General features: G+C 39.3%; 2 long non-coding RNA genes across 2 annotated transcripts in view; one reads left to right on the top strand and one right to left on the bottom strand.

Moving 5' to 3' along the window:
- The window catches only part of LOC102116371 (uncharacterized), a 321,221-nt gene that overhangs the window by 223,927 nt on the left and 70,558 nt on the right, over positions 1-26,736 (bottom strand). The window lies entirely within an intron of this gene.
- LOC123573014 (uncharacterized) lies at positions 1,357-25,300 on the top strand. The gene is made up of 4 exons (XR_006697711.3): positions 1,357-1,478; positions 10,692-10,805; positions 18,904-19,076; positions 23,182-25,300. It is a non-coding gene; the product is annotated as an uncharacterized lncRNA (long non-coding RNA).

Below are 26,736 nucleotides of genomic sequence, written 5' to 3' on the forward strand. Positions count from 1 at the left end.
AACCCTGAAGACCGCAATTTTGACTACTGCTGAACTTCTCTGAATTCTGCCTTCCTCTAACTGAGTTAATCAGGCCCACATTTCTCTAGGTTCCTTAGTGTCCCTACATAATGCCATTCAGAGGCATTTTTTTTTTTTTTGAGACGGAGTCTCCCTCTGTTACCCAGGCTGTGGGGGTTCACTTCATTCTCCTGCCTCAGCCTCCCGAGGAGCTGGGACTACAGGCGCCTGTCACCACGCCTGGTTAATTTTTTATATCTTTAGTAGAGACGGGATTTCACCGTGTTAGCCAGGATGGTCTCGATCTCCTGACCTCGTGATCCGCCCTCCTCGGCCTCCCAAAGTGCTGGGATTACAAGTGTGAGCCACCGCGCCCGGCCTCAGAGGCATCTTTAATGACACTATTTTAAAGGAGATCTGAGGGTAGTAAAGTTATACAAATATTTATCCTATTTCACATATATCTTAACAAACATATTCACTAACAATCTCAGAAATAATCTTCATTCTTTCAATAGAAAGGGCATCCTCAGCTTTAACTTTCTTATTGACAGCTGAGCAGGGTAGCAGGTCTTCCCACCTTCACGGAGGTCCGCAGACACTGGAATCAGTGAACTGCAATCCAGATAGCCCTCATAGAATTACATTTTTCTTCCAGCATGGTTTGATTTCTGTGTATATCAGGGCTTACAGTCTTCCGCTCTTAGTAGCAATTGCTCTTTTTAAAATTCCATTCACTCTTTTTCAAAAATAAAATTGCAGCAGAAGTGCATGAAAAGAGATTCAAAAGAGCAAAAAACTTAAATAGTCCCAGAGTATCAAAAACCACATAAGAAATAAAAATTCCTTGCCCACATTTAGTCAGGATTTAGCCTTGCATTAAGTTTCATGATATTCCCTCAAGCTGCAAATCAGATTGCAAAATTCAAATTCCATTTATTTCATCAGTTGCTTATAGTATTATAATAGCAATGAATCTAGTTTCAGAAGACTAAAAAGTAATATACAAGAGCAATTATTTGTATTTGTGGTTTTGTCAGAAAAACATTAACTTATTCAGTAAATAGCTTTGTTTGATTTTCAGACCTAGTCTGGTTCAAAAGTAATCCAGTTCAATAAATACTTGTGCATTACTAGATACGTCAAGATGAATAAGGTTCCATGACCCTAATTTCTAGGAGTTCTATTTATTAGGTCTGTACAGAATCTTAACAAATCAGACACCAGGTTTGGCAGGAATTGAGAAGAGAGGCAGAGAGGAATGATGGCGCAAAGAGAATGAATTTTATCCTGTCTGGTTGAAGGAAGGGGTAGGCATTGAACTATTTTAAGCTGGAGCCTGATGCGATCCAATTTGCATTTTAGACAGATCACTATGGTGATGATGGGTTGGAAGGAGGCTGTTTGGGAAGCAGGGAAAATAAGGAGCTGCCGCATCAGTGGCAAAGCAGAGGAGAGGCTGCTTGGAGAGATACATGGTGAGTAGAACCTGGCTGGACATGGGTCAAAAGAAGAGAGACGGAATCTATCTCCTCTGAAAGTTCTTTTATGCTGTCCATAATATTCCCAACACCAAAGGTCCTGCACACACGAGAGAGGAAAGCTTCTCTCTGTGCAAGGCACCTCCTGTTTGCCCTTGATGTTCTAAGACCTAATAGCAGCAGGTATTCATCAACAGGAACTGGGGTGACTCAACCTCATATTCATGTGCATTCTTGTTGAATTTATATTCACTTTTCTTCACTAAGCCTGATGTAATGGAAAAGATAAAAAACCAGAGAAGTCAGGCCATCCTGGGGTTTTAGGGCTGGCTTTTTTAATAATGAGAGGTGTGACTTTGGGCAAATCATTTACCTTCTCTGAATCTGACTTAGTTGGTAAAAATATAGGGATTAAGCCAGCTATAAATAAAATTCCTTCCAGATATGTGTCAGTATCTAGTCCAAACAATTCTGCTTGTCTATAATCCAGTTATTGGTGTAGAAGGAAAATACTGATTAATGCCCAAAGCAGTTTGGGTTCACCATATACTAGATGACTTCTTGAAGAGGAAATTTCCTAGGCCACATAATAGGCAATGAATTTAAAAAAACAAACAAACAAAAAAAAAAAAACTTCTTCAAATTAAAACAGAGACATAAAGAAAGCAAAACAATTCAATAAGATGTGATTGCTGAAAAAGTGCTGATCTTCAATTAGATATCTAAGTATATTAAGAAAATCATCCAATGAGTTTAACTGTCTGAGACTGAAAACTAAGGAGAGGCGTGTGCCACTCCTGAACCAGTAAATCTATTCCCTAGTTGCTGAGTTGACCACCAATTCCTTCTGACCATCTTGCAAACGGGTTCTTTTAGTAAACTCTTGCCATTTTAAAAATTGTTTTGTTTTTGTTGAGTAGGGTTCTCTTCTGAGAACAACATCCCCCACTCTCTTGGGGAACTACCCCTTTACTCTAGATCTAAAGTCATGATCTGAGGGCTGCTATCTTACAACGTAACCTTCATTTTCTTGTTGCAGTGATTTGATGGCTGTTGGGCTTCTGTCCTAACATCACCAATCAGTGTTCTTTTTTAGGATTTTTCCATTTGGAGCTGAGACATAGACTCCTTTCCTTTCTGATGCTAAAGCTGGAAAGATACAGCCTCAAAGCTGTCAGTGGAAGAAGGTGTTCTGCTGAGAGAGAAAAAAAAAGATGAGAGATGGAAAGAAAAGGAACCTAGGCAGTGTTCAAACATCAGTGACTGTTCGTTTCTGAGACTCCCGAAACTGCTCTGTTCCTTGCCTTGTAAAAATGTCTTTAACTCTTCCTTTGATCTTTATGCTAGATTTTCTGCCAAAACTAGCTCAAGTTGGGTTTCTATAATTTGCAACAAAAAATGTCCTGAGTGATATAGTGATTTTTACCATAAGAAAGAAAAGTGGAAAGAAGTAGTTCAAAGCTCACGTCTTCATCACTACTGGAAAGATAATTTATGTGCCCAAATACTAGTGGCATGTCAATGATATTATCTTTAGGTATAGCAAAAAACTTATCCTATGAGTTATTGTACTTGCAGAACCACACAAACATGAGAGTGGACCTTGCCAGTAAAAGTATAATGTACAAGGTTTTGTTTTTGTTGTTGCCATCAAAATGCAATAAGGTTTGAGTTATTTGCAGGAACTTTATGAACTCCCTTTTTAAATGTTGATATTCAGTAAAACGTGAGGAAAAAAGTCCATGTGGTATGCAAAGATGGATGTCTACACAGATTGTATCCTCACAGGACACTTTGAGGGACAGGTAGGAGAGACGCATGTATCTACCCATCAGTGAAGGCCATCTGGACTATGTCAATGGAATGCAATCAGGCTAAACCGAGATGGCTATTCTGTCTGCTTTTAACTTGACTTTGAGAATGAAAGAAATTACAATTATTTTGACCTACAGTAAAAATTAGGCTTTAGCAGCTGGAAGGAAAGGGTAGGAGAAATAGAAATGAACATAACTACCAATCACTTTTCATGAGAGTCATTTACTGAACTTGAACAGCTGGGCTTTGAAAGCTCTGGGACGTATTCAACAAGCTAGTGCTAAATTCATTGTGTTCTCATTTCTGCTGTATGGTAAACCAGCTTGACCTAAATCATCTTCACAAATGGTTTTATGTATCATCAGATCAAGTGTATACATTGGGAGAAAGTGAGTTACCAAGAAAACAGGAAGGATAAAAGAAAAACTCTAAAGAAATGTGGAAGAGTGGATTCAAAGACAAAGGATTTTAAAGCAGGGTTCTGAACATTTTTGTTCCGTAGACCCCTTTGGCAGTTTTATGAATCCTATGGGGCCCTTCCCTATCTCTATAAAGGGCATCACGATTTTTTCCAGTTTTTCATGTCAAACATTCAGAATTCCTTATTTCCCTAAACCACAAGCTCAAGTGTTAGCTGTTAAGTTCTATTGGCTCTATCTTCCTCCCCAGTGCTTTCACCCTAGTCAAACCCACCTGACCTAGTTTACTGTAAAATCCTACTAACTATCCTGCATCTACTCTTTCCCCACTTCCCTGTACCCTAATCTATACATAGCAGGAAAAAAAAACTATTCTGTAAAAATCTAAATCATATTAGATCACTGCCTGCCTAAAACACTTCAATGGCTTTATGGTTTAATTTAAATAAAATTGACACACTTGTCTTATGGCCTCCAAGATCCTATGTGATCTGAATCCTGAACCAGTGATATAATAATGATAACTGACGTTTATTGAGCACCTACAATATTCTATGCCCTGTTCTAATTGTTTATTTTCTTATCTTTCAACAATTTCATGAGTTTATATGATTATTTATATGTGTTTTAATCATGAGGAAACTGAGACACAGCTAACTTAGATAATTTGTGAAATGACAAATAAATAATAAACACAGGTCTGTTATTTGAACCCAGAAACTATAGCTCCTAAGCCCACATTCAAACACTACGCCATGTCACTTCTCACCTCTTCCCGTTTCCTACTTTGTGTGATCCCAGGTGACTATGTGACAAACAACCCTCTTTCTGTTTCTTGAATGTATTAAGCTAGTTCCTGCTCTCAAGGACTTGTACCTGTTGTTTACTTCTCCGAAAATTCTTCCCCCAGATCCTCATATGGTGGACACCTTCTTATTTCTCGAGATGAAGCTTACTACAGGCACTAGCAATTGCCTATCCCAATTGTTGGGGATGGGTTCTCAGAAAAATCAACACTGAAACAAAGGATCTCTCAGCAAGGCTAGTTTACTTTCTGCAGAAAGGGTGCCACTCACTAGCAATCTTGTCACGAGGGCACACACAAACAAAAGAGACAGGATCATTTATAACCTGACACGTCTGGTTACCTACTGCTGTGTCTGGTTTCCATTGGCTGGAACGGGACCTCGCATTCTGTACTTGTCCCAGTTGGCTAGCAATTTAAAACTTCCTAAAAGAGGTGAAGGCAGAGGAGAACAAAGGAAAAAAGGAAGTAACTTGTGGAATGGTGAGAGAGGCAAAAACACTTCCAAATAAGGAAAGAGGAATAAGCTATGACCTAATGCTTGCTTGGACATGTTCAGGCATGCTGGGACAAATATCTAGGCTAAAATGTGGGAGCTAAGAACACAGAGTATATTGATTTCTTAATTATGGCTAGCAGATATTTAAGAATATTAGCACAGGTCTTTGAGTAAATTTTGCTTCTAAGAGAGGTTACTATCTATTCTCAATTAGACTGGGAGGAAATTTCCTTTGAAGAGGAATGAACCTCTACTTCATTTTCTACACCAATCTATCCCCTTTTTTGTACCTAATTTTTAAATTGTTTACCCTTCTCTGTTTGTTCTTGCACTTAGCAAAAGTGATGCAAACCCAAGCTCCAGTGACTGACTCTCAATCAGTCTAACTAAAACTTAGACTCTGCATCAGTCATGGTAACATCATTCCTCATGGAAGTGACACAATTTTGGCCAATATGGTATAATATGAAGTCTGCTGGGAACAAAGATTTCTGATATGGTTTTTCTGTGTCCCCACCCAAATTTCATCTTGAATTGTAGCTCCCGTAATTCCACATGTTGTGGGAGGGACTCTGTGGGAGATAACTGAATCGTGGGGATGGTTTCCCCCATACTGTTCTCATGGTAGTGAATAAGTCTCACGATAGCTGATTGTTTTACAAGGGTAAACCCCTTTTGCTTGGCTCTTATTCTCTCTTTTCTTGCCATGTAAGACATGCCTTTTACCTTCCACCATGATTGTGAGGCCTCTTCAGCCACATGGAACTCTGAGTCCATTAAACCTCTTTTTCTTTATAAATTACCCAGTCTCAGGTATGTCTTTATCAGCAGCATGAAAAACAGACTAATACAATCTTTTAGCTGATTAAAAAAATAGACCTACAGGAAGAAACTTTCTTTTTGCCTATGAACTTTGCCTAAGGTGGATGCTACAAGTGTCATTCCGTCTTTTGAGCAAGGTGGTAGCAAGTCCACATGCTGAGATAGGCATGTAAGAACAAAAATTTCCTTACACCTTTACCCTCTGAACTATTCCCAGAGCCCTTCTACCTTAAGACATCTTTTGTTTTCTTAAGAAATGGGGTCTTTCTTTGTTGCCCAGACTGGCTTCAAATTCCTAGGCTCAAGCCATCCTCCCACCTCAGCCTCTAAAGTAGACGGGACTAGAGGCACACACCACTATGCCTGGCTTAAGGCATTTTTTATGCAAGATAACAATTCCCCTATTATTTAAACTATTGTGATTTCAGTTTTCTGTTACATGCCACTGAAAACATCCTGGTGGAACCATAGTTAAACTGTCGCCTCCCCAGATAACTCTTCCCTGGCCATCTGATAAAAGGTATTTTCTTCTCCACTTTCTCTCTAGCAAATCCTCATGTTTTTCTTTTCATAGCACACATTCTGTCAAAGTATCTTTTTAAAATTTATTTACCATTTGCTTTCCTCACTGATATGTAAACTCCCTTAGAAGAGGAATCTTGCCCATGTTGTCCATTGCTTGATCACCAGTGCCTAGAATACTGTCACATTCCTCCACTTAAAATGTTAACCTTGGAAAATTCCATATCTCTGCATCTCAGTTGGATTGTAAAGATCAAGTTAATTACTTCATGTAAAATGCCTTAGAAAGTGCCCGACACACAGTTAATGTTCAATCACAATAGCTTTTAATGTAATTGTTATTCTTATGTAGGCACTCAATAAATATTTGTTAAATCAATAAAAATATGAAACAATGAATCTCTGAAATGTGATGTGATTGCCCTCTACATTAGAACATGATAAGTGAAGGATTTGTCTTATTCAAAAGAAACAGATTTTTAAGAGGAGAAGCAGACTAGTGTTACAGGTTGAAAATATTAATGCTGCATAGACATCTCCATTTCCCGAAGGCAGAGCACACTAGAAAGCACTAAGTAATAACATCACTGGCCATATGGCCCCACCACGATGCAGGAATTAGTGGTGAACAAGACAGGCAAGGTTCCTGTTCTCATCAGTAGTGAACCAAGACATCAACCAGCCATGAATATAAAAAAAAAAGACTTATTTAGCTAAAAGCCAACTATGTAAAAGTTTCTTGAGTATAATTAATGACAATTTAATCTCTAAAACAACAAGGAAGTAGCCAGAGGAAACAACCACTTTGGACCTAGCTCTGACAACAAGGGGAACTTATTGATGAAGTGAAAGTAATGTGAAATCTAAAAGAAAGTGACCATGCTATCTTGAATTTTGACTTTTTCAAGGAAAAGAAAACTGGACATCACGAGTTGTACACCCTAGACTAGATGAATGTCTGCAAAGTGTTTACAGAAAAGATATGCATTATTCATGGCATGAGACTCCTAAGGAGATTATGACTCAAAAGTGTTATGATGTTCTCAAAAATACAATTTTGAGAGCAATTGCTAAATGATAAAATGAGGAGGAAAGGGGAAAGAAAACTAAACAAAAATGTAGCCTCAGATATTTTTTAAAGAAAACAACAATTGAAAAGTATTCATGTATTTTGTATTCGTCATCTTAGTGATACAGTGCTAGGAGCATAGCAAATAGAATTATTAAATGAGTGACGGAAAAAAAATGAACGTTGAGGATAAAAATGGTAGGGCCAGTTAGATTCACATCAGAGTCACTAGAATCGCAAATGAGATGAGATTAGGAGGAGGGAGGATTAAAAATACCAAAGTTATGGAGCAAAGGAAGGCCTGTGACTTTGAATTAATGATATAACGATGAGATAAAGATAATGGTGTTCAACCTCCAAAACCCCAGCTGAACATTATTAGGAAGAAATTGAACCCCAGTGAGGGTAAAGACTATTGGACAGCACCTATATGTTCTAAATGAGCTCATGTCTCCTTATAATGATGAATTATAAACACAGTATAAAATAGTTTGCCATTGAGATCTCAGGGTACTAAGAGCAGTATTAGGAGAGCAAAAATAGATGAAACTGAAATCAAAAAGCTTCAGGGAGCTATATTTGTGATGGATTCCCAACAGCATTCTGAGAATATAATCACAAAGCAAATATAACCATGTTTCTTCCTTTGATACTATTATTAATCTGGTAAACCATCTGGATTTATGCAAGAGAATTAGCATTGTTTTTTATGACTGATATGGTACGGGTATTTGTCCCCTCAAAATCTCATGTTAAACTGTAATTCCCAGTGTTGGAGGTGAGGTCTAGTGGGAGGTGTTTGCATCATGGGGACGGACCCCTCTTGAATGGCTCAGCCCCATCCCCTCGGTGATGAGTGAGTTCATGTGAGATCTGGTTGTTTAAAAATGTGTGGCACCTCCCTCCCCCTTGCTCCAGCTCTCGCCATGTGACATGCTGGCTCCCTGTCACCTTCTGCCATGAGTAAGAGCTCCCCAGAAGCCGAGCCATTGCTAGCACCGTGCTTCCCATTCAGCTTGCAGAACCATGGGCCAATTAGAACTCTTTCCTTTATCGGTTACCCAACCTCAAGTATTTCTTTATAACTACACAAGAACAGACTAATACAATAACTTTCTTTGAGACACTGTGGAATAATAAGGTTTGGATGCCAGTGTAATGTGACAAGTTAGTGATTGGCTGCATTCAAAGGGTAGCTAATGGATTACGTCAACCTGGAGGAAATAGTTGAGTGAGATGCCACAGTGTTTTCTTCTTAGCTTTGTCATATTAAGCATTTTTAAATCAATCATTAAAAATGTTGAGGTTATCATCATTACATTTTCCAATGATAAGTGGCTTGGTGGTATTGTAAAAATACTCTTTGATATAATTGGATCCAAGGGGATTTTAGGAGCTGGGGTTAATGGGCTACATTTAACAAGAGTGCGTTGAATGAGGATAAATGAATGATCCCTGAACTCAAGTCCAGAATATTAATGACAAAAAAGCAGGATATAATAATGTATCTAACACCATTTTTTGATATTTGACTACTGCCGTATTTTAATCCTCACCCCTCATTCTTTCCCTCTTGCCCCACCTCTGGGAAAGCTGTTAAAACAGCTTGAGTGTTCTCTTCTTTGGCTCCTGCAGGAGATACAAACCACATAAGCCCTTCCCCACACGTGGGTACCTTGACCCAGCTCCAGCCTCCTTCCACAATATAAATAAGGAGCCAGTATCCTTTCCTTGAGAAGCCCATCCTGATTTCTGAGACTTCTATTTTGTAAGTAATGAAACTTTTCATACCCTTGGTGTTGGAGTATAGCATTATCAGTCTTGACATCCAAACTGAATTTTGGTTGGGGTCCATCAGCCTCCACATGGTGGATATAACCCAGAGGTGGTGGGATGTAGGAGGATGCAGGTTAGGAGTAGCACACAGGAAAAAGACTCAGAGGGTAGGCTGGGAAAGTCAGAAACAGAAGGCTCAGTACAAGTCCACAGTATGGTGGAGCTACCCAGAAGACTAAAGTGATCTTAAGGGGCTTTAGTCCAAGTGGATACATAGGAGGAGAGGAAGCAGTCTGCCCAGTTCTCTGTGGGTCAACCACCCAGGAGCCCTCACAACTATCTTATCTTCTCTTACATCACCCTCTCCCTTTTGGTGATAACCTTCAAGTTCCTCTATTTAAATCCCATCTCTGTGCAGATAATTCTTACAAGTTTATCTCCAACCCAGACTTCCATTCATGTGGCGATACGCAGCTTGAACTTCATAGATCCAAAGCTGAACTCCTTATCATCCCCCATCAACCTGCTCCTCACTCCCTATACCCACCCTACTCAGCTCAGTAAATGGTGACTCAGGCTGAAAGTCTTGCAGTTATCCTTGACACTACTTTTTTCTTTCACAACCCACTTCTGATTCACTAGCAAATCTTATCAGCTCTAGCTTCAAACTGTATCCAGAATTCAACTGTTTCTCACGGATTCCACTGCTATGCCAGTCCACATGCCACCATTATGTCTTGCCTACATTATTGCGGTAGTCTCCTAGCTGGTCCTCCTGCTTCACTTTCTGTCTAATCAACACCAGCAGTAGCAACCAGAGTGTTTCTGCTAAAAGTTATATCAAGTCACTCCTCTGCTCCAAATGTTCCAACAGTTCCTCATTGCTCTCAGGTTCATAGTCAAAGTCCTTAATGATCTAACCCCACTGTGACTTCATCTCCTAATTCTGCTCTAGCTTTTCCTTTTTCACCACACTAGCCTCCTTGCTATTTTGCTTTCATTTTCTTAACATACCAGCTTTGCCCCATCTCAAGGCCTTTGAACTTGCTCTTTCATCTGTCTGGAACTCTCTTTCACCAAATATCCACAAACTCATTCCTTCATGTTCCTAAGTCTTTACTTAAGACTTATCTCTTCAGTGAGGCATTCCTAGGTCACCTTAACCAATGACCCTAACAACTCTCTCCCCATCTATATCTTATTATCTCTGTCCTGCTTATTTTTCCCCTAAACTCTCCTATTTTATACATTATATTATACTGTATATCTAATATATTTTCTGTCTCCTTCACTTAAGTGTAAGCTCCATGAGAATGACAGTTCTATTCTACTGTGTTCACTGCTCTATCTTTAGTATTCAGCATGGAACTCTGACTTAGTGAGTACTCAGTAAATAATTTCTTGAATGAATGAATCACTCTTAAGATACTATGCCATCATTATGATCACTAACAAGAATATGGGCATATTGGATATTTTTCAGTCAATGACAAAACTTCAAGTCACACTGCACAGAGAAAGGAAGAAGGAAATGCAGATGTTCAGCCTGGAGAAGAAGAGACACGCAGAAGAGGCGAATGGAGATTGGTTTGACATGGTAGAAAGCTTCAAACCTTTCATAGCTGTATTATGAACAGGGGTTATCCTATTTTGTTTGTGTTTCTAAGTTATCAGTTGGCATAAATAAATGGAAACTCCAGGAAGACAAATTTCAACTCAATTCAGAGTCTTTTACATAGTCCAAGCTTTCCAATGATACCCTAGGATCCACTAAAGGAAAAGTTTCTCCTTCTTGAAGGTCTAGAATGAGTGAAAAAGTCATAGAGATGATGGTTGTACTAGATAAAGAATTTTATGCCAGTCTATGATACTTTTATTCTGTGAATGAAATTGTACAGCTGACTTGTACTGAATGTATCATTTGGACAAATGGACATGGAGAAAATAACTTTTTTTTTTTTTTTTTAGATGGAATCTAGCTCTTTTGCCCAGACTGGAGTGCAATGGTGTGATCTTAGCTCACTGCAACCTCCACCTCCAGAGTTCAAATGATTCTCCCGCCTCAGCCTCCTGAGTAGCTGGGATTACAGGCACATGACACCATGCCCAGCTAATTTTTGTATTTTTAGTAGAGATGGGGTTTCACCATGTTGGCCAGGCTGGTCTGGAACTCCTGACCTCAGGTGATCTGCCTGCCTCGGTCTCCCAATGTGCCAGGATTACAGATGTGAGCCACCACCCCCAGCCAATAATATGTTTTAAAATGAAGTATGGGACACAACTCGATAGCTTACAAACCTAAATCTGATTTAGTAATTTTTCCAGTTTTCTAAATCAGTTTAAAATGTTTTAAGACCTATAAATATTTTATTATATTTGAAAATCCCAAATGCCATCTCTCAATTTTCTATACTAATTTTCATGCCCTTCCTTCCTCTCCTTCTTTCTCCCCAATACACACACACACACACACACACACACACACACACACACACACACACTTATGTTCTAATCACTATAAACACTACTAGCTCTGATTTTTCTAGAATTTCCTCAGCTTTGCTGAGATTCAAGTTAGAAACAGAGGATAAAGGATGCCGCTAGAATATCTCATTTAAAAAAAAAAAAAAAAAAAAAAAAAAACCATTGCAGACTTGGAAAGAGTAGTATAGTCATCTAACTTCCTTTCAAAATCTAAGATTCCAAGTTAATACCTTCTCTGTCAATAGAAAAGGATCACAGTGTATGAAGTAAACCCTAGACTGCAAAGGCAGAGACATGATTCTTTTGTATCTTCCCACAAGACAAAGTGTAATGCCTTAATTTTAACTGGTACTCAATAAATGTTGACTGCCAAATATATACTTTCCTGAAAACCTGGCAGCATATGCATTCAAAAAACTTGAGTTTATCTTAGCTTCTTTGCTTTTTAAAGTTCCAAAGGATTTGTTTAAAGGGACATAAAAGATCATTTAAATAAATCAACTTATTAATAATCATGCTATGAATGGATCTCATGGGATTAGAACTGTTCTACTTCATTTAGATTGCTTTTCATAGATATGACTTTCCTCTCTACTTTTCTTGATTACCGTTCCATATCTAACACATTCATCAGCTGAGGGCTTCATACTTTTCCTTAGGTCTAGGTAAGATTGAACTAATTTCCATTCCATATCCTATTGAAAGTCTAATGCAAACATTAAGAAGGCAAGGGTGAGGTAGGGATGTGTGTTTGGGTTGGGAAGGGTAGGTTCTCATGCTCCATCTAGCTCCAAACCCTAACTAAATTAACTCAGTGTCTCCACAAACTGTTCCTGTTCTGCACAATATCGATCTACCATATGAGTAATATAGTCCCTTTCCTTGATTTCCACCAAAAGCAAAATGAAAGAAACAAAAAGGAGTGTTCCAAAATCCTTTGTATGTAAAGCAGACTTTACAAAAGTTTTGGAAAGAGAGAAGCAACATACACACACACACACCCCTCTAAATAAGAATATAAAATATTCCCATTTTTCGTGTGTCCCTTTCCACTAGTAAGTTCCAGTTCTATCTTCCTGCTTTTTCTTCATCCAAAAATCATTTCTTATATCTTACACAGAGCAGTATGGCAATATTAACATTTCTTAGAAATCCAGTGAAAAAATCTTGAGTCATCTTTGACATTTCCTTTTCTTGCATCCCCTGTAACTAAACTGTCCCTAAATCTACTTTTGTCCTTTAGTTATCACTTGGAATGAACTCCCTACATTCCTACCATCTCATCCCTAGAGCCGCCCTGTGTCTTTCCAAGTTAATTTCATAACGCAGACCTCCACAACTCACAGAAAGCCCAGCAACTACCTGTACCAGACCTGAGTTTGGCTGTAAGAGGACACAATTAAACATAAGACAGTTTTCTGCATTCTTGTGTGTCCAAGTCAGATTTGGGACACATAAAAGAAATAAACATACAAAAAACACACTTGAAGTGATTAGGTTTTTAACTGCTGTCTAGACAATAGTTTGGCAAAGGAAGAGAAAAATTTGGGCTTGAAGTCTTCAGCATGGGCATGCAATTGGGGGGCTGGTCTTCAGCCATGGGTAGTTGTGTACCAGACACAACTTCTGTCTCATCTTTTCTCTTGTTATGTTCACATTCTGTAGCATCCTCCTGTAAATCCCTTGTTTATTCAAATCCTACCCATGGTTGAAGACCAGTCCCCCAATCGCATGCCCATGTTGAAGACCTCAAGCCCAAATTTTTCTCTTCCTTTGCCAAATTATTGTTTAGACAGCAGTTAAAAACATAATGACTTCAAGTATGTTTCTTTTATGTGTCCCAAATCTGACATGGACACACAAGAATGCAGAAAACTGTCTTATGTTTAATTGTGTCCCCTTACAGTGAAGCTCACATCTGGACAAAGGCTATTTTAGTTCATTGAACAAGATCACATAATGTTTATGAATGCAGTCTGGGATTGACTATTACTTACTCACTGTAAGGATCTCAGGGCCAATTTCTTAACTTCTCTAGCCTTTGGTTTCCTTGTCTGAAAAATGAGGATAATGTGAGTGACAAGTGTCATGAGAAAATTAAATGTGATAATGCACATAAAGCATAATGCCTGTGGCATTTCAGTCTGGCCACTTTTAAGGATCAACCAGAAAGAGCATTTGAGGTCATCTACTCTAATACCTTCATTTTGCAAATAGGAATATTAAGTCCCAGGGAGATTAATTAAACTGGAAGACTAGAATCTGCTTCTAAGGGAATCTGTTGGTGACTTTCTCAAGGTCCTTCCTGGCTTGAGGCAGATGGAGGACTAGAGTCCTTCCAATTCCTCCAGTCTCCCTCAGCCCGATGCCCTTTCTGCAGCATTCTGATGCCACCAGAATTAATTTGAAGGTTAGAAAACCTTCAAGTGATTGAAAAAACTCTCAGTGGTTGTACTGAGATATTACTAGAGATTCTAGAGGACAGCTTTTAAGACACCTTTAGATTGTTATGATAACAAATTAATTTTAAAACCAATAAAGAATTAAAAGATGTTATCTGTAATTCTAAACAGCAAGAGGACGCTGCTGAATCATTTCCTTCCCTTAGCAGAAAACAAAGTTGATTGTAATATTTATACCCTCAATGCTCTTACACCTAAAAGACCTCTATTATAAGTTTTTAAAGTATATATGTGTGTGTGTGTGTGCACATGAACATATGCATCTGTTGATCAAGGTTGGAAAAGAAATCAACATGACCTCAGAATTGGAGAGACTCCCTAAGGTAGACTGGGGAAATCCAGGCAGAATCTCCAATAGAAGAACCTCCTGTGGCTCACCTTTCACCTCAAAGAATTTCAGAGACAATGGATGGCTTCAAGAGACCATCAGAGAACCAATTCTCCTATAGCACAATCTGTAGTGACTAAGCCTCATCAGTCAGTGCACAATGGGGCTTTTTAGTCTCTGCTTACATCCAGCTCTATTGTCCCTGCCATCTGTGACCAGCCTTCCTTCTCCCCACCTGAACACATGCCTTCTCATATACACAAGGACACGCATACACCTCAGGGACAACCGCTCTCCTTGCAGAAACTGTACAATGTTTGCTAAAGTACAGTCCCACTGGAGTTGACTCAATTCCTGGGAAATCCAAGGGATTCTAAACAAAATAGAACCTATTTCTACTAGGCCTGAACTAATCAGAAAATTTTGGAAACTAGGATTTGCTGAATACTTCCCATGCTCCATCTACTTTTCTAAGGACTTCCCACAGTATTGTTACTTCTGTCATATTTACAACTCTATGACCAACTCCTCAAATAACACCCAGTAGATACTAAAAAAAAAAAAAAAAAAAAAATTGAGGAATGAATTCACCCAAGGTCACACAGTAAGTGGCAAAACAAGAAATCAAACTAGGATGTAACTGACTCCAAAGACCATACTCTTTAGCCACTAAACTCCACTATCTTCAACCCTACACTACTTCCCCTGAGAATTGTACTTCTTGTTATGAACTGAATGTTTATATCCCACCAAAATGTATATATTCAAGCCTTAACCTCCAGCATGACTGTATTTGAAGATAGGGCCTCGAAGGAAGTCATCAAGGTTAAATGAGGCCATAAGGGTAGGGCCCTGATGCAATAGGATTAGCATCCTTATAAGAAGAGACACCAGAGCGTGCACTCTCTCCCACCAAGCATCCACTGAGAAAAGGCCATATGAGGACATAGGAAGAAGGTGGTTGTATGTAAGCCAGGAAGAGAGTCTTCACCAGAAACAGAGTTGGCTAGAACCCTGATCTTGGACTTTTAGCCTCCAGAACTGTGAGAAAATAAATTTCTGACTAATCCACCTAGTCTATGGCATTTTGTTGTGGCAGTCTGAGCAGATTAATATACTTTTAATACTAGTATTTCCCTAGCTCTGGGTTATATATGATTCTTGTGATCTGAGTTGTTCTTGTGCATGCCAGGGTATGTGCTACAAGGAAAAATAAATATGTAGCAAATGAAAAGTATAGGAAACAAAGGACCACCACCCATTTTAATACATAATTGTATGCAGAACCCCAGCATAGTTAAAAAGAAAAAACAAAACCTGTTTTTCTGTCAAGTTCTACCCATACCCCTCAAGCAGAAACTTTAATAGGAAAGAAAGGTGGGGAGATCACAAAATACGTAGTTGTTATATATTCAAAATAGTTATTAGAACATATTGATGGAGGAATGACTCATAATTCAGATGTGTGAAAGCTCAATATCAAAACAGCAGTATTCTTTTTTACCTCAAGCATTCTTCTTTATTTCTACATAGTATATAACAGAATCTACAGAGAAACATTTATAGCCACACAGCAGAGTGTGGAGTTGAGTGAGAGCCCGGAGTCCTATAAAAATGCTGCAGACTTTTCCCTGGAATCTTGGAATCTTGGACAGCCCCAGAACCTGCCCAGAGATCCTGAGTAGGGCTCTCACAGCTGCTCTGATGGCCACAGTAGGAAACAGGGTGAGGTCAGACCCCTCTGAAAGCCTTTCAGAATGGTCTCCACATCAGCAAAAATATTTGAAGGGCAGGTAGCCATAATCTGGCACTCTAGTGGAAAGACTGCCTGTAGTCTGCTGGTGTGAGCCACTGCGCATCCTGCTGCATGGCTATTAGGTTCAAAATTGTTTACCACTATGTCCCTGAAGCCAAAATTACAGTAAAAGCCCAGTAAATCATCCTTTCCTGCATCAGCAACACCAGACTAATTGTCTACATCACAAGAAACCTGCACCTGCATGGAAAACTCTTCTTCACATTGAAGAACATGGCCGTCTGAAATTAGGACCTCACTGAAATGTTTCATCAGGCAGACCTAGTTTTGCTATAAAGAAGCTACCACCCGCACTTATCTGAAACTTATTTATTCCTCCTCCAAATTGCTGACTGGCCATAATACAGTTATCACTTCCATGTAGAAGGTTTTCAGCACAATGGAGCTCACTTCTATGCATCATCTGAAGCTAAGCTAAAAGGCCACAAGCTTGTAGAATGTTAGAGGTGAGAAGCAATAGATATCCAGTTCAACTCCTTCACTTTAGAGATGAGACAACTGAAGTCCAGAGAGTCAAAATAACTTAATAAAGTTCACACAAGTGAATGCATTCCATTTCTCCAGTAATTTTCTTCCTTGTACAAACTCCATCTCTGCCTACATCCTTTCTCTTCTCTGTTCCTAGCCATTGTCTCACTGTAACCCCAGTAGACTGCAAAGGAGGTGACATAACCTAGGCAGCTAGCTTTCTGCAAGCAGATTCTCACCGGAAAACTGGCACTCGGTGCTTTGGCAGAGAATGTGATAAAGCAGGAGCAGAAAAGAGTGCACCATCTGTACAGAAGGACGCTTAGTGCCAAGTGGGCCCCAGCCACGGGGAAGAAGAAGGAAAAAGGAAGGGTGTCACCCGACTGCACGCATTCATTTTCCCTTTGAGGGGATTTGTTAGTAACCATGCTATTCTGAGTGGAAGCCGTTGTAGGTGGTTCTGATGGCTGACGAATGTGTAGGCAAGGATGAAACAAGGTGAGTGGTAGCCAGGCAATTTGCAAACGATTGTGAGCCAGAAATAGTTGGTGGCGTCTGATTACTATGTATGAATGAAGGGATACGTCTTTGAAGGGTAAAAGTATGTGTGTGTTTTCCCCCACTTACTCTCCTCTCTCTTTTTAGGGAAGTAGTAAGCACAAGATTTTCCCTGACAGTACCTAGAAAAAAATCTTATATTTAACACCACTCTGCTCTTGCTACATTTGAATTATACTAATATTTTCCTATGCTATGGCCACATGTCCCACCTATGAAAACCATACTCGTGTACACAGTGGTTTTCAACAGTCAATTGGAAGCATCATAGCTGCTTCAGAGGTTCTCCTCTTAGTGATTCTAGCTTTCTATGTACAAATTGCTATTGGCAATATTTTTTAAGTAATATGCATCTTCATTATGATTTTCTGTTTTTGTTATGAAAATGGCTCTAGTGAACTCTACCACATTGGAGGCAGAGGTATTTTAAGTTATCTTCCCTAGTTTAAGACCAGCCTGACCAACATAGTGAAACCCCGTCTCTACTAAAAATACAAAAAAAAAAAAAAAAAGCTGGGTGTGGTGGCATGTGTCTGTAGTCCCAGATAGTCGGGAGGCTGAGGCAGGAGAATCCCACTTGAACCCGGGAGGCAGAGGTTGCAGTGAGCCGAGATCACGCCACTGCACTCCAGCCTGGGTGACACAGCAAGACTCCGTCTCAAAAAAAAAAAAAAAAAAAAAAAGAGTCATGCTAAATTTTCAATAATACATCCACAATACATCATCTCCATTGTTTGGCATTTAGAGTTTACAAAGCACAACACATATATCGATATACTATTTTAACAATAGTAATCTGATGTTGGTACTTATTATTACTTTATAGAAATGCTCATAGGCTTACTAAACAGAACTCAGCCCCTGAGATGCACTGTGGCAGGTGGAGCGAGCACTGACTCTAGAAGATGATTGAGGTGGATTTGGATCCTGACACCTGCTGTGGCCCAGAGCACATCAGTGGAGACCTCTAAGCTTCAATGGTAGCAACCCCTGCCTGTGAGACTCACATGCTTTCAAATAAGATAAATGATGGGAAGATGCTTGGCACAGTGTGGGGGCACCTGTCCATTTCTCTTTCCTTTCTCAACTAACTCCAAGTCTCATGCTTTTCTATTACACAATAATGCCTTCTTGTTCCCCCTTTTTTATACTCCTATGACCAGTGAGACACACTCTAAGACAGCTGCATGAGACGAGAATAAAACCTATGGTGAGAACACAGCCATGTGAATAGTCAATATAAGGAGGGAAAATATTCTTCAAAATTGAGCTAACTAGCCTGATTAACACTGTCATGAATGTGAAAAACAGAGGGTACATATCAATTTTTAACGTATTGAAGCTGTTATCTCCCAAACTAAATATGTTCACTTTCTTTAAAAAAATAAAAAAAATAAATAAATAAAAAAAAGACGGAGAGTAGAGGGCTTTTAGTCCTGTACAGTAAGTCACCAAAATATTTCTTATTTTTTACAAGGATTTAAATTCGCATTTAGTAAAAAGTAGGCTACTCATAACAAAAAAAAGTCAGCCTAATAAGCTTCTTCTGAAATGATTTTTATTTTATTTGTCTCTGCAGTAATATAAAATCTAATGACCAAGCGAAAAACAAATGCATCTGGTACAGCTGGTCCATTCAAAGTCTGTGCAAGCTGGAATGACGGCCTCCAGGCAAAACCGTCAGTACTTGGAGTATCCTCTCTGTTCGTCGGGATTCAACCTCTGTGAAATAAAATTTGATGCCTTCCATAGGTAATTCTTCTGTCAAGGAGAACTCACTGCATCCCTTCTGTTAGGAATCCATTGTGTCTTTCTTTGAATACCACCAAGGCTGCATGACTTCATAATTTCATTACTATTCAGCACAACCCAAGTACAATTCATAAATGGGAGGCAGATCTTGGGAGAGGTTGCTTCTGCCCAACCTTAGCATTTGTTTCCATACGGAGGGTGCTCCCCTAATGGGACACTCCTGGCCTCTCTTCTCTTCTTCACTCCTTCAAGGGAGAAAAATATCAATCCCATTGTTTTCAAGGAGAAATTTTGAAAGCATAGTCCAGCCCCACTACTCCCATTTTCTCTTTAAGAACTGGCCGTCTCACTCCATAGGCTAGACTTTGGTAGCCCTAGACTACAAGGGCACAAGAGCTGGCATTTAACCATGTAATTGCAGTATTTTATCCAAAGGTTACCATGAGCTTTATAGCTATAGTATTAGCAGTATCTAATTTTTAAAGGGGAGAAAAGTACTCAATATTTAATATATCTTCTTACATATTTATTTCATTGAATAACACCTACTATTTCAACTCCAAAATATAAAGTCCTGGTAGGGAAAAGGCCACCAATTAGAACATTTTTAATTTTTAAAACACATTCACAATATAGCTGCTCATGGTAAATATATTTATATTTCACTTATCATTATGTAGAGAGAGATGGAAATTTTGTCTATGGGATTTGAATTTCTACGAATCAGGAAGTCAGATTTTTTGTTTCAATTCTAACTGCCCAGCTGATGTTAATTAAGTACAGAGTGAGAGCATTTAAATATCAACTATAAGAAATACAGTTTATTGGTAATTATTTACAAATTGTTGAATAAGTATTAAGGTTAAACTGCCAAAGAAATATTTACAAAGCAAAGAAAGTGAGTCACTTTAGAAACCTTTTCATCCCCCTCATTCCTAGTACCCAAAATATCCCAGGCGCATGGGTATTATGAAATACATTACGGTAAGCCCAGCACATTAGGCAATGTAAAAAACTAGGCCAGAAACGTTCCCGTATGTTTAGGCACTAACTATTTTTCATGGGTGGCTGGTGGACATTTCCCTTCCTAGCCCTGGAAAATCGCCCTCAATCCAGATCATCTGATCCGCTTCTGCCAAGCTGCCTGCACTGTGCTCTGTCCACACTGCTCTTCCCGAATCATTGAACTTTTCCCTACAAGGTCACTCTCCCTAACCTTTAACCATCTTTTAGGCATTGTAAGAAAACTTTCCCACATCTCCGTGAATTTCACATTAGAGTCTCATCTAATTTCCTCCATTTATGCAGAAAATGTGGAACTTCACTATAGTTTAAAAAAGAAAGTGGGGCGGGTGCAGTGGCTCAAGCCCGTAATCCCAGCACTTTGGGAGGCCCAGATGGGCGGATCACGAGGTCAGGAGATCGAGACCATCCTGGCTAACACGGTGAAACCCCGTCTCCACTAAAAAAAAATACAAAAAATTAGCCGGGTGTGGTGGCGGGCGCCTGTAGTCCCAGCTACTCGGGAGGCTGAGGCAGGAGAATGGTGTGAACCCGGGAGGCAGAGCTTGCAGTGAGCCGAGATCGCACCACTGCACTCCAGCCTGGGCGACAGAGCGAGACTCCGTCTCAAAAAAAAAAAAAAAAGAAAGAAAGGGGAAAAACAATGTCTCCCTCATTCTTTTGGAGTATGTAGTTATGAGGTGTTGCACGGATGTAAAGAACATAGCTGGTTGACTAGCACTGCAAAGAAATTGATTAAGGAAAATGCCATTAATTCAGACCTTACTTTGGCAGAAATGTTAAAGGGTTTGTATCCTAAGTTTACCTTTATGCCATCTATTTACACACATGCTTTCCACATATTGATAGGCAGAACACAGTGGCTCAAGCCTGTAATCCCAACATTTAGAGAGGCTGAAGCAGGAGGATCATTTGAAGCCAGGAGTTCAAAACTGGCCTGAGCAACATAGCAAGACCCTGTCTCCACACACACACACACACACACACACACACACACACACACACAAAAGCCAGGAGTAGTAGTGTATGCCTGTAGTCCCAGCTGCTCACGAAGCTGAAATGGAGGGGAGGTTGAGACTGCAGTGGGCCATGATGGCACCACTGTTCTCCAGTCTGGGCAACAGAGTGAGACCCTATTCCAAAATAAATAAACAAAATAAAATATATTGAAAAGTTGGAGAAGACTATTTGCCTCAAAGCAGTTGAGAAAAGCAAGTGCTTTAAGCTTCATTAAGAGACTACATAATTTTGTCTACTTGGTACATTTTTTAAGTTATTATATTCCTGTGTTATATTATGCCTCTAATCTGGTCTTCCTATATATTTATATAGATAGGTTAGATCTTCTATTTTGTTTAAAATAAAAACATGATTGTTACAAAAGTTTTGCTATAAAATGGGGCATGGAGACAGATAAAGTTGAGACCCACTACCCTATAAGGCTGGATCCATGATCCTTGCCCCTGCCTGCATCTCCCCCAACTCTCGCGGTTCACTCTAGCCCCGCTCCTGAGCTTCTTGCTCCTCCTATACACACAAACACACATACACACTTGCCTGGAATATCACTCCCCAGTTATCCATCTGGTCTACTTCCTTTGTCTGTGTTTCTCTTGTATTGGACCATTTTCATAATGCTGTGATGAAATACCTGAGACTGGGTAATTTATAAGGAAAAAAGAGGTTTAATGGACTCAGTTTCACATGGCTGAGGAGGCCTCACAATCATGGCAGAAGGCAAAGGAGTAGAAAAGGCACATTTTACATGGTGGCAGGCAAGAGAGACTGTGCAGGGGAACTGCCCTTTGTAAAATCATCAGATCTCACGAGACTTATTCACTATCATGAGAACAGCACATGATAAGGAAAAACATGGCCCTGTGATTCAATTATATCCTGTGACACATAGGGATTATGGGAACTATAATTCAGGATGAGATTTGGGTGGGAACACAGCCAAACCATATCACTGCTCAAAGGTCACCTTATCAGAAAAGCTCTAGCTGATCATTTTTATAAAGAGTTCTCCCCCACTGACCCACGTTACACTGACTACTGTCACACTTAGAGCTCTTACTCTATCTATTACAAATTGAATATATTAATATGTGTTCCCCTCAAATTCATATGCTGAAGCCCTAACCCCCGGTGTGCTCATATTTGAAGTAAGAGCCTCTAAGGACATAATTAAGGTAAACTGAGGTCATAAGGATGGAACCTGATATTATAGAATTAATGTCCTTATAAGCAGAGACACTAGAGAGTTCTCTCCCTCTTTCTCTGTCTCTCTGGAAGCACACAAAAAAAGGGTTTCTCAGAAAACACAGAGAAAAGGCAGCCACCTACAAGCCAAAAGAAGAAACCTTAGAATGAAACCCACCTTGTCAGCACTTTGATCTTGGAATTCTTAGCCTGCAAAATGGGGATAAATAAATTTCTGTTGTTTAAGCCACTCAGTTGCCATATTTTGTTATGGCAGTTCAAGAAGATTAATATGCTACCCTATCTTCATAATTGCAATAAAGAAAAACGTACCTGAAAATATATTCATAAAATATACCTTAATTGCACCTGTCATGACCTAATGTAGACTGCCTCCAGCTTACCACGGCCTGACTTCAGATTTTTCGACTTTACAATGGGGTGAAAGCCATACACATACAGTAGAAATTGTACATCAGGTACTCATGCAGCCATTCTGTTTTTCACTTTCAGTAGAGTATTCAATAAATCACATGAGATATTCAATATTTTATAATAAAATGGGTTTTGTGTTAGATGATTTTGCCCAACTGTAGGTCAAAGTAAGTGTTAAATGCATTTTTACTTACATTTCAAGGTACTGGGACATTGCCCCATAGTAAGTTGAGGGGAATCTGTTACATTTCTGCTCATGGTGTGTTTCCCATTTAGAGAGGAGGGAAAGTGAGAGCAAGTACGTTGTCTTCTGCATCACTGAATCCACAGCACACAGAGCAGTGCCTGACACAATGTAAATACTAAACTGATATTTGCTAAACAAATAAATGCTAGGTAAATAAATTTTAAAGTAATATTAAGCCTGATGTTTTCTGTTATGCAGGTATCTCATCTGAAATGGCAAGATTTCTCTGAAGCAAGATCAGAGAAAATGTATCTTATGTGTTTCCTAGTTTGTAGTCATGAGACACAGCAAAAGTACGAAACCTACGAGCATACCATCACCGCCTGTGATATTGAAGTAAGGAATAAACAAAGAGAAAAGAGCAAAAGGGAAGCATGAAGACTTCATAAGCAAACAGGGAAGCCATTCTAATCTAAAATTATTTTGATAATGTATGTAATACACTAAATGGCATGAGAAATGAGAACACAAAAATGTACCATTGCTTGTTATTTTGGAGGGGAGGACAGTTGCATCTGCTCTTGTAACTGTCAAATGTGTTCTTCTTGTGCCGCAAGGATCCATCATAGCCAGCTAGAGACTGGGGGCTGGCAGTTCTATTGATAGACTTGAGCACACACTGCAGTCTGTCAAGTCTCACATTTACATCTTAGGATCTAATCCGTTTTTCTTTCCTTCATGAAATCAATTCTGTAGCAATTAAATAACCAGCCCACAAGGTACTTTAATATCCCAAGCATTTATCTGTATATAGCCCAGAAAGGAAAAGGTAATTAGAAGTGACTTACTATCACCAGTGCTGGGGGACACATTAGAAAAATCAGTGCTTCATCATTACTTTAAAGAGGTACCTCTAAATCTACTTCATTTGTGATTCAATCCTCCTCTGTGACATGCTGCTGAGTCCTTTGATTCCTAGAGGACAGAGACTTTTAAATGGTTGTCATTATATGGGATTTTGTTTCATTTTCTGTCAATTTCAGGCATCACTGAAATAGACTCTTATTAGCTGTGGGATGGTATCATCACATGCACACAGCATTGGTTCAAGTAGGTTTTGAAAGATGTGAAAAGGCTCAAAGAAAATGACTTTCGATGTCCTCATCCATTTGAGTGTTTTAACCTGAGTCCTGTAGGTTAGAATTTCTTGAGGAGTGATTTATGGGGGAAAAAAAAGCAAGGAATTTCCATAAGACCCAAGCAAATTTTATTGGTCTTCTCTTTGAAAACTGAGTTTACAATTTCAGATCAATAGCCTGAACATATGAGGAAGTTATGGCAGAGTCTAATGAGCATAGAATTTACCCTTGAAAGACAACTGTAATTCCTGGTACTGCCTCTTCTAGCTACTAGTAAAACCCCTGCACCTAGATTTCCTCATTTACATAATGGTAATAAAATACCCTTGGTGGTTATTAGATGCACATCGCTTTCTGTATCAGCAACTGAAATTGAGGTGCATATCATCATGCATGATTGCTTTCAATACTCCACATCAGTGTTTGGGACCAAGCTGTTGCTTAGGGCTGCCCTGGTACTCCAGAAGTATAAAGCTAAGGAATCACTAAGGTGAGAACTTGGTAATGTCTTTGTCACCACCTCCCCAGTTCTTCCTAGTTATATTCACAGTCTCTTTGTTTCAAGCCATCTCTCTGCTGAACCTGGGTATGGAAGCCTTCAGATTCAGGAATTCAATGTGGGATATAGCAACAAGGTAAATTTCCTTGATCTATTACCTAGTTTTTTTTTTTACCTATTTGCTATAATAATGCACCTAGTAGAGGCACTTCAAGTCATAAGTCACACGGAATAATTAGGGAACTCATCTGTGGCTGAAGGGAAGATTCAAAGCACATTTATAAGAGGCATAAAATAAATTTTATAAGTGACTCAAAGTATTTTATCATGGTTAAGTAGAATTATTTTTTGCTTTCATGGTGGTACATTTTTAAAGGTACATGTATAAGCTGTGGCATGTAAGATTCATGAAACAGTACCTGCCGCAGGGTCAGAAGAGACCATGTGGCTAAAATGGTTTATAAATGACAAAAGTCAGTACAAATGAAAAATATGATAATAATACTCTGCCAGGAATCAGTTGAAGGAAAAGCACTCCATGAGTGTATTTTGTGGTTTGTAAATTATGACTTAATAAGAATAACAAGCCAGGCATGGTAGCACGTGCTGATAGTCTCAACTACTCAGGAGACTGAGGCAGGACGATCACTTGAGGCCAAGAGTTTGAGACCAGCCTGGGCAACATGACAAAACTCTACCTCTAAAAAAATTAAATAAATAAAAAATAATAGAGATAATCCAGCTTATTCAGAACACCCTAAAACAGAATTTTACTTTGCATCCCCTAAGGAAATACACAGAAAATTTAGAGAAATTCTCAGTATAGAATTTAAAGTTCATCTCTTTATGATAGTACATAAACAAGAGCAATAGAGCATGAGTTTCTATATACAACATATGTATATTAGAAACATTCATTAAGGTAACCATCAAAAGTGGTAGAAGGCTATACTGAATATGAGTTTTGTAAACATGGTTCCCTGGTGCCATATTTGGTATAGGGGCATCACAAGACATTTCAAACTCACTAGAATCAACTTAGAGAAGAATAAATCCATATAGCCCAGCAACAAACTGCCAAGGCATTCTGGACATCAAGATCCACCACGAGCATCCACTCCAGAATTTATGTGTTATTCACTCAACATACACCTACTGAGACTCTATTCAATGAAAGCAGAGGGTGAGAACCTCTGTTTTCATTCATTGTTACAGCTCAAGGTATTCATTGTTATAGCTCAAGGACATTACTTTGCCTTTTACAATACTAACATCGAGAGTTCCACACTCTAGGAAAAAACAAGTGCGTTCCAATGAAGTGTGTAATAGCATGTTCGCCCAAAGATAGTGAGGACAGATTCCTCAATGATCTCTCTCAGTGCCAACAGGAAAATATCCCAATATGGTGCATTCTATTACATATCTCCTTAGGTGTTTCAAGTGGCTAAAAATAAATCAGTCCAAAGTGACAAGTCATGGTCATTAGTGTCTGTGAACCTTTACAACTACCATTACTTCTGCCTTTTGTGTAACTTCTTAACTCTTGTTCTCATAAGTTTCTACTAAATGACTCATTGCCACTGGGAAGCATTCCCTGAACTTCCCAGCACCGACAACTTATTCATCAATACTAAGACAGTGTCCAGTTCCCTTCCCTTGTGGGTTGGGTTGGCTGGAGAAAGTGCTGGGAGCTGAAGATGCCAGAGGGGTCACCACCCCATGGCTTCCACTATCACCACTTTAGAGGAAGAGTAAAGTGTTCCAAATAGAGCAGGGCCTTGTGTCACTATGCCTCACCTCAAAGTTCAGTTTCCTTCTGATTGGTGCACTCCCTGCCAAAAACCCTTCATTGCCTACTATCCACCATAGATGACAGCCAAACTCTAGAGCAGGAATTAGTAAACTAAGGCCTACTGGCCAAATCTAGCCCATGACCTGTTTGTGTAAGGTGTGCAGCTAAGAATACTCCTCACATTTTTAAAGGGTGGAGAAAATAAGATGAATAAGATGGGACAGAAATTGTACATGGCCCACGGAGTCACACTTAAAAGGAAACATTTGCTGGCTGGGCATGGTGGCTCATGCCTATAATCCCAACACTTTGGGAGGCCGAGGCGTGCAGATCACGAGGTCAAGAGATTGAGACCATCTTGGCCAACATGGTGAAACTCCGTC

The sequence above is a fragment of the Macaca fascicularis genome, chromosome 4 (genome assembly GCF_037993035.2).
Source record: "Macaca fascicularis isolate 582-1 chromosome 4, T2T-MFA8v1.1".
NCBI lineage: Eukaryota > Metazoa > Chordata > Mammalia > Primates > Cercopithecidae > Macaca > Macaca fascicularis.